Consider the following 18235-nt stretch of genomic DNA (forward strand, 5'->3'; position numbering starts at 1 on the left):
TTTGAAAAGCAAAGTTTATAGCCATTCAGAATGCAAGAGAAAAGACAGCCTGCTTTCTACCACGTGTGTCACTTTGGGAGGTGACGCTGTTGCAGATGTAAATTTAGTGGTCCTTCTCTGCTCTCCCTGACCACACAGAGAGGTTAATTGTTGACTCTGCATACAGAGTTCTAGATACGCCTTTATTCTGGGTGCACGGGTGAAGAAATGAGCTGAGAGTGGGAGTGAGGAGCCCACCAGAGAATGCAATGTGCTTGCTGCATTCACAAAAACGCACTAATAGGCCAAGCTCTATAAATACTCTCCTATAGGCACGTCCCACTGCTTACCAAAGCCAGCCTCTCTACTCAGACTGCTCTCCTGCTTCTCCTTTCCTAGAAACAGACAGCACGGCAAATAGCCTACAGCCATAAGTGAGAGCTCTGGGCTCACAGGCCAGTGGTAAAACTGTGCCACAAACGACAAGGAGTTGAAACCGGAGACTTTTCATACTCCCAAACAAAACACAAGCTCCGTAGGGCTGTGGAATGCCAAACTACCCTAGTTCCACATGGCTCAGTCCAGCTCAAGTCTATACCAGAAGGTCCTGATATTTGATATAGGCTGCAACAGTTTCCAGAGCTAGGAAACATATGTCACTCCCCGGCCCAATTAAAAATTAAAGCCGGAAAAAGTGGACAGTTTTCTTTATGCACAGGACACAGCAAACATCAGACAAGTTCTTATCCTCCTGGATAATCCAGCCACTCTGAGTACTCAGCATTTCCAAGATGTTGCCATTAGCAGTGAATTATGTTCAAATATGAATAAAATAGTCTTAGTAATGAGATCAGCATGTCCTGTTCCATTTGGGACAATTCACACAGCTTTACAGTGGGCTTTATGAGAGGGAAAATGTGTGTGCATATAAAACATACATCATAAACCTTCCATATGCAAAATAGTTGGAATTTAATATTTTCTCTCCAAATACAGTTACAGAATAAGCACAACATTCTTATAATGTATTCCAAATATCTGAAGGCTCCACATACATTACCTCAGTAATCCCTACAACCAGTGCTATTCTTCTCCCTTGTTCTCTTATAATAGCATTGGCGCCCACCTGAAACGTGCCAGAACTGAGTTCCAGCAAGTTCTGGCTGGGAAAAAAGCCCTGCGTAGAACAATCCTGTAAGGCAGACTGATACCATTTTATTCTGATACTGAGATGAAGGCAGCCTGGAGAGAGTTGCTGAAAATATTCCAGCACTGCCTCTTAGCTATACACCTGGAAGGAACCTCCAGAGGCAACCTGGTCCAATTCTTGTCACTTCAGTATGAAATGGGAAGAGAGGTAGGGGGGCCCTTAATGAAATTCTCTCTTCTCACTCCTTTCAGTTTTAGCCAAATTATGGCTTCCCCCCTTCAACCTTCTAAAAACAGTACTAAAGGGGCTACCAGAAAAGGTAAAATGGCAATCCTCCTCTGACTGCAGAGGCAAAACCCCACCATTGCTCCTACAGAGGCACCAGAGGCAAAACCCATGAAAATATCCTCAAAACCATCACTGGCCATTCTGCTTTCTGAGCCCAGAGTAAGTGTTTTCTATTTCTTAGAGAAAACACAAATTTGGAAAGTTTGCAGCCTAAGTAGTTTATAACTGAGAACGCTGAGATATTTTTCTCTTCCTAGGGCATTACACCACCTGGAGATGACAGGGGGACTGGTGCAAATAGATGGTGCCTGTGGGTCAAGCTGCACAACAGAGGTGCACTGATGTGCTACCTGCCCACATGATTTGGGCTGCAGATGGATGTGATCATGCCCTGTGCGAGGAATGGTGTGGGTGCAGAATTGTCTCAAGATGATGCAAAGAACAAAGTACTGTTACTCTCTGATCTCGGGATCTTTCCATTGTCATTGTACCAGGTTGTCAAATCTCATATGCTAGAGATGAAACAAGCATGGCTCTTTCCATCTTCATTTTTTACTGTAATCTAACACCTCAAAAATATATTAGACACCGCAGAAATATATTAACAGTATTATTAACTAAGTGTGAGGCTAGTTACAACTGTCTTTTTCTCATAAAAGTTAGGTGTTTCTTAGCTCAGGTCTGTGATGCTGAGAAAAGATGGTGGAAGAGCTGAAAGTAATACTAGAAAAAGTTTTGGTAGAGAGAAAGTGTACTTTTTTCCATTGTGTACTGCCGTGCGATACCATATGAAAGACAGTATTTGAATACCTAAAACATTTTTTTTAAAGTCCCAGATAAATAAAAATAACTGTTTGGCACGGCAAGGAGCAACAGAAGGTCACCAAAGGAGACCAGAGAAGACCCAGCGGGGGCTCTTCCAGACATCCGCTCCCCACAGACTATAACCCCTATTCTGAACCGAGGCGGAGGGAAGGAGCGAGCTGATGGCAAGATTTGCTCCTCGTTGCAACGATATACCATTTGCCAGCAGTCCGGTCCAGAAAGATTCCTTCCGTCGCTGAACTCCTGCGAGTACGTCAAAGACACGGTAAGGCCAACCCACGCAAGTATTAGCCGTTGTAGTAAAATAAAGCGAGGATGAAACCCTATTTAAAGACGTCTGGAAGGTCTGGCGGGGGCCGCCGGGGACTAGCGGCGAGGAAGCTCGCAAAGCGCCGCTGCGTAAAGTTGGAGCGTCCCTTTGGAAACGCACCGCCGAGGCGCTGGCCCACCCGACCCGACCCCCGGGTGCGCCGAATAGCGGCTTTTATAAATAGCAACGGGAGAAAGGTGAGGCACCCTTGGCTTGTGGATCCACCCCGTCCCTCCCGATCCGCTCCGTGCGACTTACGTGCTGGTCCTGCAGTCCAGGTCCTGTCCAGCGCCGGCCAAACTTGTCGGTTTGCAGCGCTCGCTCGTCAATTCCGCGGCTGTTGCTCCGGCGCGTCCGTCCCTACGGCTGGCAGATTACAGTGCTCGCCAATAATCCCCAATGGAGGGGAAGATTAAAGGCACCAGGACCGCCCCCACGGAGGCCTCCAATCTCCGCGGCTTTCGGAGAAGCGTCACGCTGCCCCCCTCCCGCGTCCACCTCGGACGGGGCACAGGCGAGGGCGGGAGAGAGCGAGGGGGGCCGCCGGAGCCTGGGCGCCCGAGGGAGCCGGGCACAGGCGCACGAGGCGGGAGGGGCGGGCAGCGCGCCAGGGCGCTCCTCGCTTCCTTCCCCGCCGGGCCGCGTGCCTCTCTCGGCCGAGCGCGGAGACGCCAGAACTTCGGCAAAGTCGGCCGCGATCCTGAAGGCTTTCACTCCGGACCATCACTGGGGAGCAGGCGGCGGCGCTTCGCTGCGAGACAGGTTTCTTGGCCGAAAGGTCCGTCTCGACGCAGATCCAGGGAAGAGTGTTTAGCACCAAAGTTCGAAGTTCTCAGCCCAGTCTAGGGCGAGTTGCAAATGTTTCCTTGGAGCACGTAGTTTTATATCGAGCATAATCCACACAGATTCAACTTTTCCAGTCCTCTTTTATTTCTTAAAGGCCGCTATACCCAGTCCAATCTAACCCTTACACGTAATTTTTCAAACGAGCGCGTCGAGGATCGCAGCGCGACGAAGCGTCTTTGAAAAGCGTGGGGTTTAACTCCGAGTGAATCTCTTAAACTCCGGGAATGAGCTCATCCTCGGTGTGGCGAAATGCTGCGTTTTTAATCCTGATACTATGTGTGTAAATAAATCGTCCGCTGTGTAGACACCCTAACCCCCCCCCCCCGCAGTCTAAAGGGGCGCAGCTCATTAAGACAGACAAAAAGAAAAGTGTAGATTAAATGCCACTGGCCTATTTTGGGTCTTCTAATCATCTAAATTTAGTGGGAGAAACCAGAGCCGGATCCCAGGCCATAGAAGCACCAACCTTGGCAGTCAGACTACCTGGACATCAGATCCCTGAACGCAGCGCTTCACGGGGGCTTTATGCGATCTAAAGCACAACTGTTACCCTGCATTTACATGGCTTCCCCCAAAGAGGCCTGGGAACACAGACATATAGGTCCCAGCATGCTTAAAAAACTACAGTTCCCAAGATTCTTTGGGGCGGCCATGTGCTAGTGTGTGGTTAGGGCCTTTGTGCATCCAAGGGACCCAATGCGGATGCAAGTTCATTGAATCTGGGAGAGCTGTTGAGAAAGCGTGCTAAGGCCAGCAAACAGGGATTTGCATAAATAGACTTGTGTAACAGGATAGTCATATTTACTTTGAAATCCCAGGACACTATGTACATAGGATTGCAACCCTCTGATGGCAAGATTGCAAGGGCATTTGCTTCCTCTGGATTCAATACTATTCTCATGGATGGCAATTAAGACATAATCTGAACAATATAAATACACCAAATGAGGTGCATTTAAGATGCCAGAACCGGAGAGTTTTTCTCTCACACTCCTTATATCAGTCAGGTCAAAGATGGCATTTTCAATGTCCACATGCATAATTAATTCATAAAGAAAGAAATGCAAACCCCATATTGTCTTCATATTTAGCATATACAATGCTGGCACAAGCTAAAAATATAATGTGTGATTCAGCCAAAGTTGGTTTGGGGTTTTTTTAAAACATCATTTATATGCTGCTTACTTGACCAGAAACCTAAGCCGCTTACATAAAACAATATAAAATATTCATTAAAATACCGATAAAATCAAAAGTTAAAAACAAATGGACATAAAATGTCTCCAAATATATATTGTTATTGTTGGCATCTGTCTGTCTTGAGAAACAGTGGTGTGTGCCTTCAGGGGTGAAGTCAAACCGCTGGAGAATCACAGCATCTGCTGCAGCTGCAGAGACCAGTCACTTATAACTGCTGCCTCATGTGTTGTTTTTGCTGTGTTAGCAGCACTGAAGTGACCTCTCTAAGATGCAGGCCTGGGCAGTGTGTATGGAGGTCCTGGGTTGCCCTCGCTGAGCAATACTTTTGGCTCCAGGAGTTCCCAGAAAGAGTCGAACAAAATGGCATCTAACCGTGTTAGGGATTTGTGTAGGGCTTAGTCCTTAGTTTCTTCTTTTGCCGAAGATGTCCCACAAGGCAGCAGGTACTGATTTTGTCCTTGATGCTTACTCCCGACGTGTCTCCTGGATGAGTATAGACGCAAGGCAGTGGAGGTTTAGGACCAGAGTTTCCTTCTCCTGGATGGGCTGGCTACCTTCTCAGGTTGACGAGCCCCATCTGCCCCTCACTTCTCTCTACAGCATTTGCAGAAACCACCTTCTTGACCGTTGGGTCCACTACTGGAATTGTACGCTCAATCCACTGGTGCCTGTCATTGCATGCAAGGGAAGTCCTTAACTCACTGAGGGTTTGAAAGCTCTTTGGCTATCCAGCTGTTCTTGGGGTATGGCTGCTGTCGCATGCTGACAGCTTCTAGGAGCCACAGGTGAGAACTAAGTGCAGGGTGGGGAGCAAAGATGGACAAACTATCTCAGAAGGAGCACAACGTGTCCCCCACCAAAGGTGCTACCCCTCCCCTAACACCCCATACATATGGCTTGCAAGAAATATGCATAATAAAGTTACATGTTAAAAATACAAGCACTTTTAAGTCCAGTTGATTTCAGCAAGACTGCTTTAAATCTCCAGTTGGTCAGTGGGACCTGAAAATGCTTAGGTTTGTCTGAATCATATTCACACTTTACAAACTCTGTGGGTTCTTCCGGATGTTCTTGGATGTCAGGTGTCCTGGTTAAATACATCACTGGCATAAGCCACAGAAGAAAAGTGCAGATCCCTGCCAGTCCAAATAGCTTACCACAGAAGGAGTGTGGTTAGTGTAGGTGGTATAGTCTAGAGAATAACCTGTTTGGAGCCAGGAAAAAGCAGAAAAGCTGGCTGTTTTATAAAGCTACTCTTGAAGAAGAGGCATTTGATTCAAAAGACACTGTAAATATTTTAAAGTCCACCTGGAATTATTTTGCTTTTTTATTGTTTCAAATCCTAAATGTCTTTGCAGCATTAGAGAAACAATACATTTTATGTTATTATGTTGAGGCAAAAAAACTCAGCCTTGTGCCTTTGTTTTTCTGGATATTGCTTTCTATATGTCCAATTCTGCTGAGAGTAGCCCATATAGGATGTTATATGCAAATACCACATGCTAATGCATGGTTACATACACTTAACTTCATATTTCATGCTCTTATGTGATCCACACTATACATTTAAAGCATATTCAATGAACTGTAGTTTCCCCAGCAAAGAGCTACCATTAATACAGAGCTTATGCATTTATACATCATTTATACCAGAAATGCCATTATACAAATCTATAGTATGACCTGCATTTGGAATACTGTGTATCATTTTACTCACCAAACCTCAAAAAGGAAATTGTAAAGATGGGAAAGGTTCAGACAAGGGCAGTAAGGATGATCATGGGAATGGAGCAACTCCCCTACAAATTTTTAGTTTTGGGGAGTTTTCAGCTTAGAGGAAAGATAGGCAAGGGGTGACATGATGGAAGTGTATAAAACTATACTGTGTGGCATGGAGAAGGTGGATAGCCCTCTCCCATAACACTAGAACTCATGGACATCTAATGAAGCTGAAAACAGGAGGATTCAGGACAAGTAAAAGAGTGGCAATGATGACCACCATCTTGGATGATTAGACAAATTCAAAGAAGATTTGAGAAATTCAAGTACTAGCCATAGTGTCTCTGAAGTATGCCTCCGAACACCAGTGTCTGGAAACGACAAGAAGGGAGAGTGCTTTGGTGCTCAGGTCTGGCATGTAGGTTTCCAAAAAGCTTCTGGTTGGCCACGAAGAGCCTGTTGATGTGCAGTTGTATGTGCACCCCTTTCATAACTTTCTGTACCTGCGGGGTACAGCAGTATTGGGACTTGGTCCACAGGCACTGCCCTGCTTCTCCTGAACACATTTACTGTACACATGAGAGGAATGCGTAGAGAGTCTAAAAAGCTAGATAAATCTACAGATTCATTGTAAAGAAAAATGCAAATGAGTGGTTGGTATGCAGCAATCTGCAATGTAGCCAAAACAGCAGGAGGCACATTCCCAGCAAACATAGTTTGTGGTTTGATCAAATTTGATCACTGTGATAACTTTCAGCATTGGCAACACAGTGTATTTATAATTCTAACTTTCTTTTTTGGAAACACAGTAGTTAAAACTTGACTTTAATTTTAATTCCATATGAGGACAACCTATGTTGTAAAGTGTAGCTGTGCAGGTGAACATGGTGAAATTATACGCAACAATAGTCTTATATAACTAATCTTTTACATTGAGCTACCACGTCACCCATACAAATACCGATGTTTGTATTGTACACAATATATCATGGGGTAAGCCCAGGTTTTCAACTAACCTTAATCAGAAAATCGTTGTCATCTAAAGTCAAGATCCCAGTGTGACCATGAAACCTAAGTAGTTAATGAGTAATGTACTGCCATTTATCAATTGGTGGGTTAGCTAAACATCTGAGGTGTCTCTGAGGCATTCAGATAAACAGAATGCCTTGTGGCTCTTTCACATGGTCTTTTTCATTGCATTTAGTGCTGAATCTACAACTGGAAATCGCCCTAGTCCTCGAGATAGTGCAGGCTGTGTTACATTCAAATGATTTTAAATTCATGTCTCATTATTTGGTGGGATTAAATTTTTTGATGAACGAGAATTGCTACTTTTTTGGGGGGGGGGAGTAATGATTTTTAAAACAAATGTTTCTACTTCTTAAAAAAAACAGCATCCCCCCCAAAAAAAAAACTGCATAGAAGCTTTGCTGAAGAAATCTTTTAAATCAGGGTTGGGGAACCTGTAAACCTCTAGACATTGTTGAACTCAAGCTCCCATCAGCCCCTGCCAGCATGGTTAAATTTTCAGATATGGAAGTTAGCTTTATAGGCTAAAAACCACCACTGAATAGAGCCCGGAGACTAATCGGCTGCCAGTGTAGCTGAGCCAGAATTGGTGTTTGGGCTGCTGAAACCTGACATTTACAAACTGTCTTCAAAGGCAGCCCCACATATAACACATTGCAGTAATACCAGAGCACAGGCAACAGAATTTAGCTGAAGCTGATGGAAGGCACTCCATACCACTGAGGCCACTTGAGCCCCAAGCAACACTTATGGGTTCAGAAGTATCCCTAAGCTATTCAAAAGGAGTGCAACCCCATCCAGGGCAGGCCACATCTGGTCTAGGGAACCACCCACTAAACAGTGCCTCAGTCATGTTCAGATTAAGCTTCAGTTAACTGGCTCTCATCCAGTCCACTATGAAGACAAGGCACTGATCCAGCACATCCACTGCTGCACCTACAGATGCAAAGGAGAAGCAGAGCAGTGTGTCATCAGCATACTGGTGACAACATACTCCAGTTTCATGTAGAGCAGTTTAGAGGATAAAACTGAATTCTATGGAACCTCACACAGAAGGATTATTATTATTATTATTATTATTATTATTATTATTATTACTACTACTACCACCATTATTATTAAAATTGTATTAAAATACAATGATTCAGGGCTGCCTTCAGATGTCTTCTAAAAGTCTGATAGTTGTTTATTTCTTTGACATCTGATTGGAGGGTGTTCCACAGGGCTGGTGCCACTACCAAGAAGGCCTTCTGCCTGGTTCCCTGTAACCTCACTTCTCACAATGAGGGAACCACCAGAAGGCCCTCAGCGCTGGACCTCAGTGTCCGGGCAGAACGATGGGGGTGGAGATGCTCCTTCAGGTATACATGGGACCAAAGCACATTCCCTATGCACCGACCTCTGAAAACAAGCATTCAAGTAGGACTGGAACCTCTGCAGAGTGGTGACACACACATCCCAACTTAGGCAGCAGCTGGGAGATTAATCCTCCCTGTATCTCTTCTGACAGAGGTCATCATACAGGGTGACCATGCCAAAACTGGGCCTAAACACCAGTTAAAATGGATCTAGAAAATCAGTTAAAACTAAGAGAACCTGGATGTGGCCTGCATGAACAATAACCACTATACTACACTTTATTAGAGATTCATACTCATGGTTCCTTAATATGAACTAGTAATTCCATAAGATCTGTTAGCCACTTTGCTATATTCACAATAGAAGGAAGAGGCATATTCTCCCCCGCCCCACAAAAATGCATTATTATGGCATAGCATAGAACGAGGTAGTAGCCGTCAGAGGCAGAAATGCTTCTGAATGCTACTTGCTGGAAACCATAGGAGGGTAAAGTGCTATTGTGCTCAGATCCTGCTTGCAGGTTTTCCATAAGCACCTGGTTGGCCGACAGGATGCTGGACTAGATGGGCCATTGGCCTGGTCCAGCTTATGGATCTGCTTATGTTCTTAGATTCACAAGACTACCTGGCATAACAGAACATAGTTCACATTGTTTACTTTTACTAGAGGAAATATTCTTAAAATAACAGGAGGCGGCTCAAATCTAACAAAATGTTTTTGTTTTTTTTAAAATGTAAAACCATATTTTAAATTTGCATTTGGCTAGCTTAACACAAGATATGCAGCTCAGTCCTTCCTGTATATTTGAAACTATGCCCCACTGAAATCAATGAGACTTGCTTCAAATAAATGTGTTTTTTGTAAATTCTCCAAAAAGCCATTCTGTGCTCAAAAGAGTGTGCTGCAGTTTTGGCAGGGATGTTCTGATTTCTTCCTTTGGAGCTGCATCGCTACTGCAAAAGAAATACTTACTTTAAAAAAGAAAGAAAAATGTATAACTATGCCGCAACAGGCGGCTCCTCCTCAATACCACCCAGACTTAAGGTGTTAAATATTCAGTAACTTGCAGTCATAAGATCTGTCCCTGTGCTCCTCTGCCCTAGCTCTGTCTCGTGTTACCCCTGCTCTTGTACTGTGTGTCTTTGGCAAAATATGTGCACTAACTGTTAATTCCTAATAACTGCACAATGTGGCAGCAATCAAACTGGCACTATCCAGAATACCTAGATTATCAGCCTCATCCAAGCTTTTCACAAGTTCAAGGTAGGCTGCAAGTTTAACAGCCGAGTCACAGACCTCGCTTGTGATCGGTTGTGCAAGACCCAGTTTTAAGTAAACCAAAGGTGCTAGAGAGACATTAACTGTTTGGAGACCACAGCTAGAGCCGCCATGAATAGAGGAGTTCCCTAATTATGAACGGTGTCATGTATTACAGGATACTCTAGCATGTCAAATGACAATCGGAGAGGATACTATTGGCTTTGATTCTCTTTAAGGCAGCAGCAGAATTTCAAAAGGCTCTTCATCAGGCATTCAACAAATAAAACACGTCCCTTCTGAAGCCTGACAAACCAGGTACATTTATTATAAACCACAACAAATGTGACAACATAACATCAATGGCTGTGCCTGAAAGAACTTCAGAATAATGAATGGGTGATGCTTATGTCCCCAGTGACTAAAAGCTGAGCTCAGACAAAGTATGGGGGTAACATTTCATACACAACAGGAGGAGCACGCTAACTTGACACCTCACTTGGGGTGGGGGACACACCATTACTTTACCTCATATTTATTGCCAGTTATGTAAAGAGCCAAACTTGCAGTGCAGCAAAGGAAGTACTGGGGTCCTTCCTGGGAAGTGCATTATTGAGACCAGGTTGCATTTAATTTCTGAATATTTAAAATAGCACTGATCACAACAATACAGATCCCTTGAGGAGACCACTACTGATGTGCTTCCATTGTGAGAACTGTCCATTCAATCCTGGCATCTGCTTCCTATTATTCAACCAGTTACTAATCTACATGTTGTACAGCTGATCATCAGTGACTGCAGAAACAGATGCACAGGGCTTTGCAGCACCAGCTGATCGATGGTGCCTGCAAACCCCATTAACTAAGACCTGCCTTCTTTAACTCCTGCACATGTGATATCATATATGTAGAGGACACACCCATGTGGTTTGGCTGAAACAGTCCAACCTAATCTAGGCTGGAGATTCCTCACTGCTACTGTAAAAGGACCCATCTTAGGTCATGACTGGGATTCAGCATGCCTCTGAATACCAGTTGCTGTGAATCACAGGTGGGTAGAGTGCTGATGTGCTCAGGTCCTGCTTGCGAGCTTCCTCCAGGCATCTGGTTGGTTGCTGGAAGAAGAGGATGCTGGACTCGATGGACCATTGGCCTGGCCCAGCAGGGCTTTTTAAATCTTCTTATGACTTACAAGTTTAGGCAGCAGCATTGCTACGGATGAACTACCAAGTATAGGTCTGGGACCCCATAGCCCCTGGAGTTCCCCCAACGATGGTACTACAACAAATGGCAATCACCTCACCTATTTTTTTTAAAGTAAGTAATTAGAAAGATTTAGTTCTAAACAGTTGTGCTTACCATCTTTAATTCCTCAGAGTGCCTCTGGACCCATGTGGGTCCAGAGGCACTCTGAAATGGAACGGGGCGCGCACAGCTGTCTGTTGCTTTGTTCCAGCAGCTGTGCGCTCGCTGCAAAAACGTTATCTTTAAAAACTGGGGACTACCTGGTCAAGATGGGGAGGGGAGAGGAGGCGGGGAGATAGAGAGGGGAGGGGACAACCAAGCAAGCAGGCGAGATGGGGAAGGACCTCTCTCCCTTTTCCTAACCTTTGCTCCAAATTTGTCATAGAGGTGGTTGGGTGCACTGGAGGCAGCAACCATCTCTGTGAGAATTTTTGAAGAAAGGTTTCGGAAAGGGAGGAGCCCCTTCCCTGGCAGGTGGAGAAGAGAATGGATCCCTCTATCTTTCCGATGAGTAAAAGGAAAAGGGACCCATTCTCTTCCTCCCCATTTGCTACGGGGGTGAGCAGAATTAATTTTTTTTAAAGGGGGTGAGAACTGCCTCCCTTCTCTTTCAGATTAAAGAGAAAGGAACCCATTCTCTCACTGCTTGGTACCAGGACAACATGAGGAGAGGGAAAGAAAGTGGTGGAGTTGTGTGGATGCTTCCCGGACCCCCCTTCACCAAACCTGGCAGCGCCACTGAGTTTACTCAGGAGGACTAGTCATGGGACTTTGCCTAAAGCTTTTCTGAAGTCCAGGGGATGTATCTCATCCCTATCTAGATGTTTGTTGACACTTTCAGAGAATTCTAAAAGGCTGGCGACGAGGCAAGTACTGACAACAACCAGTACAGTGCACTTTGTTGCTACAGTTTCTAGGAACTGCAGCAGATTTTTGTCTTGTTTTTCCAGACATTGGCCATTTGGAATGGCACCTGCTATGTATGATCAGGCAGTCACCTTGTCGGTCTGCTGCAAACTCTGTACTTTGGGTCTTCACCTTTGGCAAGCAGCAACTTCTGTCTAGAAGCTGATATAGCCATTTCTGCTTCACAGGGGATCGTCCCATGGTCCTGTGCTTTCCCTACTTTGCCCTCCTTCACATCATGGTGTTGATGTGGGCCAGGACTTGATTGTGTTGGTTTGTGAGGTAAGACATGAGGGCTCTTTCCAGGAGTCCCTTCTGATGGGAATTGGTAAGAGGATATAGGAATTATATTTAATCCTCTAGGGACCCATGTGTGAGGGCTGACAGCAAAGTTTCAAAAAATGACTGGTGCCTAATTTAAAAATATGGGGCTAGCACACAGAGAGCCCAAATCGGAGAGTATTAAGTACCATAATTAGGCAGATAAATGAAGCATAGGAATAGGCTACAAAACCTAGCTAATTCCATTAAGCTGTGTGAAGCAGCTGACGTCCACCACATGGGATGTGTTGTACCTAAACTATTGTAGCCTCTCCAGCACAAAGTTGGGATTGTTTTATTAATATAGCTACACCGTAATGGTGTCAAATGCCATTGGTGTAATAATTTGAATGTATTTTTTTGGATAAGAGTTTTGGTAGTTTTTTAACACACAAATTATTCCAATTACTTCCTCAATCTCTATCCCTAGATCAGATTCCTTTTACTGTTTCACGGAATTACATCCTCCACTTGTTAACTCATTAATTATTTGATAGAGTATAGGGTATTTTCATTTGTATGCAAAATCAGTTTTTCAAATGATGTTAAAGGTCTTGCAGCATGTGCTTTAACTTCAGAATTTGATATAAAATACACTATTTGAAGAACAGAAAGCCAATTTACACTTTGCATTCCAACTTTTCTCATTATTTGTTCAGCTGATATAGGTGAACCACTTTCAAATAAATCATTTAAGTCTATAAAGATCTTTCTCTCCCCATTTCTGAATAACACGATCTTTTCCTGTGCAGCATGACTGACTGACTGAGACTCAGGTGTGCAGTATTAGAGAGACAAGTGTTTTCTGCTGAGCATTATTGGAAATCACTTTAGTTGTCAAATGAGCAGAAAGATAATGATTTCATTCTCTCCTTTCCCAATAGAAAGTGGATGTAATTGATGTGTCACTGTCATGCCGTGTTTCAAACCGTATCTCCAAAGAGTAAACCACTTGATTAGTTCCATCACTCAGATGCCAACCACAGTCTTTCAGATGTCTGTATTGTCACCTTTCTTCAAAGCAAGGAACAGAAGGTGGGAGAATCCTGTATCATTCAGAATGTTACCTGTTCTATTTTAGGTAGGTCATGAGAGGACATCAGAAAGGGTACCAATGTTGTGAAGGCTACGTCTAAATTTCAGAATTTGCTGTAGATGTTGAAATGTCCTTGATACAGTGTTAGACAGACATAAAATAATTAGGTGACTAAAACTTAGTCCTCGAATGTACTCATAAAACATAGTTAGGTGGCTTGAGATGGGCCTATTACATCAAAATCTGCAAGTCTTGTTATATATGATGCTTCCAACAATACATACAAGTGCATGTTTGAAGCCCATTTCCAGTATTATTCCACAGAAAAGCAATTCTTACCGGCTCCATGTTTTTTTATTATATTGTTTAGAAAAACAGTTCCATAAGCTGTGTTACAAGTGATATGTTTCCTAGAGCATTTACTAGTGGTTACTTTGGTCATGCATGATGAAGTATGTCACACATACAAAAAGATGGCAGTGGGGCACGATAAGATGTCATAATCTGAAGAAATAGGGACTAGCAGTAGAGAGGTTTGCCCAGTTGCCTTGCAGAAGAAGGAGCTGTTGTCACTGGTGCACAAGCTAGGCATAGATTGGATTTGCTCTTGAGCACAATTTGCAACATTGAAAATGTGACCAAATGCCATGCAGTGAGGGTGTGTGTATAATAACAACCATATTTTGTAGTTCATAACACAGTTTGCAATGGTAATGGTGCATAAAAAAGGAATGATCCTTGTACAGGGAACACACAGTGTGTTTTCCCCTCATTCATTCCTGGAAGTTCTCAATCAATTAGCTTCACAGAAGCCGGAGGCAAAATGCTACAAACCAGCCTGAAAGGGTTTCACTTTATCTGAGTAGTACATCACCAAGCCTCCCTACAGATACGGTACGTCACATGCATGGCTAACAAGGAGAAAGGTAACCTTACATCCTGGATGAAACCTGTTAAAAATTGTAGAGATTACCTTGGCATCTATTTGCCCCGTACTGGAACAACAGAAACTCATTAGGTTAATGAGTTCGAACAATGAGTTCATAACATTCTGATTCTGTAAACACATCTATAGACATTCTCTCGTTCTCTCTCTCTCTCTCTCTCTCTCTCTCTCTCTCTCTCTCTCTCAGGATACACAATTGTGCAATTATTGCACTATAAAGTATCTAGGAAAACCCTTCTAAATCCTTTGACAAAATATCCAAGCTTACAGTTCAGCAGGGAAATGGTTCAAGGATGTACACTGACAGGTCAAAACATAACCGTGTTAGAGCCAGAGGAAAATACGGATCAACAGTAGCACCCAGATACATTCCAGTTTCCTCTCATTTCTCAATTCAAATTCTTCAGGTTTTCTCCCATTCTGGTAAGATAAGTGAAAGGCCATCAGTGGAGTGGAGCAGTTGGAGAAAGGTCATTTTGCTTGACCCCAACTTGGGGCTTATCCATATGTCTTCTTGTCCCATGCCTAGAAAGCATGGGTCTGAATCTTCTACTTGACCCACACTTTCTAGGGGCTTTGCCCTGCTCCTTTCCAGGGAAAACCCTGCCTTTAGCTCTAAATTGGAAATAACAGCAATCCACAGAAAACCCTATCACCATTTGCTCCACCTGAAAGCTAAAGAGAATATCATGGGAGACTTCGTCAAAAGCCTTACTGAAATCAAGATACACTATGTTCACAGCAACCCCCTGATCCACCAAGTTTGCAACTCCATTCAAAAAAAATAATTGTCTGGTATGACTTATTTTTGAGAAACCCATGCTGGCCTGATTGGTAACATAACATACTCTCCAACGTTTCTCCAAGTAAAATAGGGACATCCTATTCCATACTTTTAAACATTTCGCTGATGGTATCATACGAATCACTGTATGATCCCTTACTGACAAGAATTACCTGAGTAGCTAATGAAGGAAGAAGCAACCAGAGAAGAAATGGTGCCAATGTAGGAACAGCCAATGGTGCCAAACAAGATTTTAAATGGTAAAAGTAAACCCCCACACCACAAAATATTTTTGCTCCACCAAAATCACCCTCTTTGATCTGAAGATCGAAACTCAAGAATATCTGGTGCAACTACCATCTATACCCAGATAAAAGCTCTTAATTAATAATTTCCCCGCATTTATCTAGGCCATTCATTTTGGATGTTTTTCACAGGGATGACAACATGACACCAAGCGCCCCTGGGAGGCAGCAGATCGCATTCATGAGCACAAGTCAGAACTGCCTAGGGAAGAGAAAGACTAAAAATATTTTATGAGGGGTTTTTTTTTGGGGGGGGTTGTTAGACTGAATGCCTGGGCTCCATTCTAAATCTCCTGGATCCGGCATGGATTCAATTGATGGAATAGCCAGGCCAGCCTGGGTGATGGGTTGTTAAGAGGACCACTGCCAGTCACCATAGATAATATGGAATTGGGATAGGCCAATGGTCTGCTTCAGTATGGACTGCTATGTGTGAGTTTGAGGGGAGGATTGTATTGGAAGAACCTTAACCTACTAAAATGCTCCTCACCACGTCAGCTTTGCACTCCTGTTCCCTCTCGGGGACCAAGCTCTATCACATGTTGCCTCAGATAATCTATCACATGATGAGAAACAATAATAAAATTGACCAGTTTGCTCTGCCTCCCTAGCACAGTGTCGACTGGATGGGTACTTAAAAGGTAGCCATTCATGATCTCTTACAAAACTGAGTGGGGTAGTTATATAAGCCCAGAGAGGCCAGGATAGGAAATTGCAAAGGGAGGGGGAGGCAATCCTTAAAAAGAAAAGAAAGGAGACCATGATTTCAAAGATCTACAAAGGCACGCCTGTCTTTCTGGATGTTTAAACAAAGAGATCCCATAACATAAAGCTAGTAGAAAGAGCCAGGATTAGCTCTTTCAGAACAACACTGAATTCACTCCAGAACTTTTTATTTTAACAACGTTCCAATATACAAATAAAAAAATTAACGACTAAAGAGCTCATGAGCAAGGTGGCCTATCGTGCAACAATGTAAATACTTGGGTAACCTAATTATACAATTATGGGATAAAAAACATGTGGAACATTGCAATTTCAGGGGGGGAAATACATTTAGCTTAAAATTAATTGAAGCTGAGACACAACCTTTGGATTTTTGTGCAGCATGGTGGAATTTTATGCAATATGTTAATAATCATTAAGTGACTTGATTCCAGAAGTAAGTCAGAGAAAGAGCAAGGATTGTAATAGGGAGCAAAGCGTGGCTGGTGGCTGGCACCTGCACTTTGCAAGAAATTGGAAAGGACAGCTGAGCAGGATTAAGGAGGGGGAAACATCAAATCCGCTTCCATCTGTTATGATTTCTTGACAACGTTCCAGCGGGAAAGAAAAAGGGTATAGCAGAGAACAGCAGCAACAGTGAAGATGAACACATGAAACAGGGCTTTCTAGGAAATGGCTCACTGCTCTCTCCTGATTGGCCCATTCCTCATGGGTCCCCCCACACTTCCTGACTTGATGCTTCCTTGATCTTATTTTGTTGTCCGTGGCTTTCTGTGAGGCTGGGGAGACAGAGGTATGGCATGGAACTCAAGCTCTGAGTGAGATAATGGTGGCAGACTTGTGTCCTCTAGCTAGGAGGGCCTTCACCAAGGTACTGGTGATTCACCTCCTAAGAAAGTAGCCTCAACCTCATTAGCCACGCACTGTAAGGTCATGACAACAAGTTTTGAGGGGAGAAATGACAATGAGATCGGCTAACACATCCCTTCTTGTGACTGCAGAAGTGTGGCGATGCAAGCAGTACTAATTGTCCAATGATTGGCTCAACACATGGCTTGAGTCTAAAGATGAGCAGCTCTCCAGATAGTCAGAGCAGCCATATGAGAAAGTTTTAAGCAGCAATCATTTTCCCATTAAGAAGGATCCATTTTTAATCTATCATATCTCTCTCTCTCTCTCTCATCTTCCTCTGTAGCCCCTTTTGCTAGACCAGTGGGAGAGAAAAGTGTATCTAGACAATGTGAGTGTCTGTTGGCTTTTGAGTGGTGGGTCAGAATGTGATTCTCTCAACTCATCATTGAGACAACACCCTCCTGCTGAGTCACTGGACCAAAAATGAAGGACCAGCACCATCTCTAACCTCCTACAGAAGAGCTCTGCACACTGGCATCAATTCAAACAAACCAGGCTTACATCCAGGAACCTTGCTGAGATGTCATTCTCTGACCTCTGGTCCATGTTTCTGCGGACATAGCTGGTTAATATTTAGCTAATAGCCACACTATGACAGAAGCCTAAGTAGATCAATTTGGTGGAGAAGCAGATGATGTATGTGCTGGAACCTGTCCCAAGCAGATTAACTAGGCAGTAATTTTCCATGTAATTTGGGCTAGTTCTGTACGAGTAGAATAGAGTTTAGGGGGGATCATAGTTCTCCCCTGAGAATCCTCAGGGAAGTCCAGAGAGAAGCACAGGGAACCCAGCATCCACAAGGATACATCACAGCCAACTGCTCTAACTTGAATCTGTTACTTACAAAAAGGTGGGAATTGGGTTGAATAATGTACAAAATCCCGGTCTGAAAATTCTATCAGCTATACTGAAATCTGGACCAGGATGTTTTTCCTGTTTTCATGTTTAATTCAACAGGTGTTATGTGTGTTTGTGGTATCAGTCACACAAGAAATCACTGAGCTATAAAGTCCTAGACCTACATCCCGAAGAAGCTCCACATGGAAGATATCACCACATGTATTTACCACTGAGGAAAACCATGACTCCAGT

At 43.6% G+C, this 18235-nt stretch overlaps 1 protein-coding gene and 1 long non-coding RNA gene across 2 annotated transcripts in view; both read right to left on the bottom strand.

Annotated features, from left to right (window-relative positions):
- SLC38A3 (solute carrier family 38 member 3) overlaps positions 1–2968 on the bottom strand; it is a 68234-nt gene extending 65266 nt beyond the window's left edge. The window contains exon 1 of the mRNA XM_028718647.2: positions 2811–2968. The gene's annotated coding sequence lies outside the window, so the exon portion shown is untranslated. The remainder of the gene's footprint in view (positions 1–2810) is intronic.
- Positions 2969–13847: 10879 nt separating this feature from the next.
- The window catches only part of LOC114591520 (uncharacterized), a 73170-nt gene continuing 68782 nt past the window's right edge, over positions 13848–18235 (bottom strand). Inside the window, exon 3 of the long non-coding RNA XR_003705282.2 lies at positions 13848–14941. This is a non-coding gene — a long non-coding RNA (uncharacterized LOC114591520). The remainder of the gene's footprint in view (positions 14942–18235) is intronic.

This window comes from Podarcis muralis, chromosome 2, assembly GCF_964188315.1.
Source record: "Podarcis muralis chromosome 2, rPodMur119.hap1.1, whole genome shotgun sequence".
Lineage (NCBI taxonomy): Eukaryota > Metazoa > Chordata > Lepidosauria > Squamata > Lacertidae > Podarcis > Podarcis muralis.